The sequence below is a fragment of the Schistocerca piceifrons genome, chromosome 3 (genome assembly GCF_021461385.2).
Source record: "Schistocerca piceifrons isolate TAMUIC-IGC-003096 chromosome 3, iqSchPice1.1, whole genome shotgun sequence".
NCBI lineage: Eukaryota > Metazoa > Arthropoda > Insecta > Orthoptera > Acrididae > Schistocerca > Schistocerca piceifrons.
Genome location: NC_060140.1, coordinates 613,491,246 through 613,493,020, shown reverse-complemented (window position 1 = coordinate 613,493,020; position 1,775 = coordinate 613,491,246).

The window sequence follows — 1,775 nt, the reverse complement described above, 5'->3', positions numbered from 1 at the left end:
AACATTTCCCCAGGGAAATCTTATTATATGACAGACAGTACAAATAATTTTAAAATAAAGAAAACTGTGTTTCCTTGACAATTCCTGTATCCCAGATAAGTTCTTCGATTGAATTAATCAGATGGATGCTAGTTGTGTACTAACATGTAATCTTACATGAGAGGTTTTCAAAAGAAGTAGTACAGAACAACACTATGGGTATAATTGAAGTATTTATGCAAAAGTAATCACCAGAGGCCTGAGCACAACTGTCCCACTGTTTATGGAGCCAAAAGATGTCCTATTCCCCTAATTCCTGTGGCTGTGACAGGAGCCAGTCCTCTGCTGTGTCCTGCAGTTCATCGCCAGAGTTGAAGCACTTACGTTTGAGATGTTTTTTAGTGGACCAAACACATGAAAGTCATAGGGCGACATGTCAAATTGTAGGGCAGATGCTCAAGCTGCTTCCATTTGAACTTGACCATTACACTTTGTGTGACCTTGGAGAAGTATGGACGTGCATCATGAGCAGTCCAGGCTGTTTGGTCTTGATGGACTTGTGTAGGCTACGGAATCTCTCACAGCACATATCACAGTTACTGGTTTTCTCACGCTCGAGGAATTCAATGAGTATCAGACCTTGAGACGTTGGATGTGAAAAAAGTCATTGAGCATCATGTTGCCGGCTGTTGGCAGAGCTTTGAATGTTTCAGGGGTGAGTGATGACACTACATTTACATTCTTAGAGTCTCACTATGTTACCCAAAGCAACATACGCAAATTTCAACCAGCTTGGTTCTTCTGGCATTTTGTACTTTTTCATTTGAACATTCTGTAAATAGCTTTGTTTGAACATTCCTTATATGAACTTGTATGAACAACATGTGCCCCATCATACCAGGCCGGCCGCGGTGTTCTCGCGGTTCTAGGCGCGCAGTCCGGAACCGCGCAACTGCTACGGTCGCAGGTTCGAATCCTGCCTCGGGCATGGATGTGTGTGATGTCCTTAGGTTAGTTAGGTTTAAGTAGTTCTAAGTTCTAGGGGACTGATGACCACAGCTGTTAAGTCCCATAGTGCTCAGAGCCATTTGAACCATCATACCAATTATGAATATGATCTGTAATGTGCATGAAAAGTCTTAAGCATGTACTTGATCCCCAGTCTTGAATTTCTGTCATTATTTTGACATTTATTCTTTGTCGGAGAGCTACTGAAAACCAAATTCTTAGTTGATGTCAAAATATTACTTCAGATACTGTCTTTTATTGCCTTTAGAGCTGTGTAGTGAGTGAACAGCATGTTCTACATGAATTTTTTTTCTTACACTCTATCCCACATGCAACTTAGTCACCTGTCTTTTAATACCATATCAGTTTCTGCAGTTTAGGTGAAATGTACACAACATCTGTGACAAAAAGAACTCTCCACGTTGGGAGCAATTTAAGCTACAGGCACCCACAGTCACAGTCTAAAACAAATCGACAGCAAATCCACTGTAAGTCAGCACACACCAATGATGCTGCAGCCTGCAAAACCTACCCGCAGCTCATTTGCTATGTAAGCTTTGATGTTGGGTTCCTGCTGGTGGCACATGCATACACTGTGAATGAAGTGATAGACCAGGGAAGAGGTTGGCTGACCAGAAAATAAGTATCCAGCATGTCTTGTAAAACAGGACTATATTGCTGAGACTTTGGGTCCTCTAATTAAGGCGCTGTACAGAAGTATCATATTCAACATCAAAGATATATGTGCATCATGCAAGAATTCGAGGAGCCTTCACAGGAGCCACTAA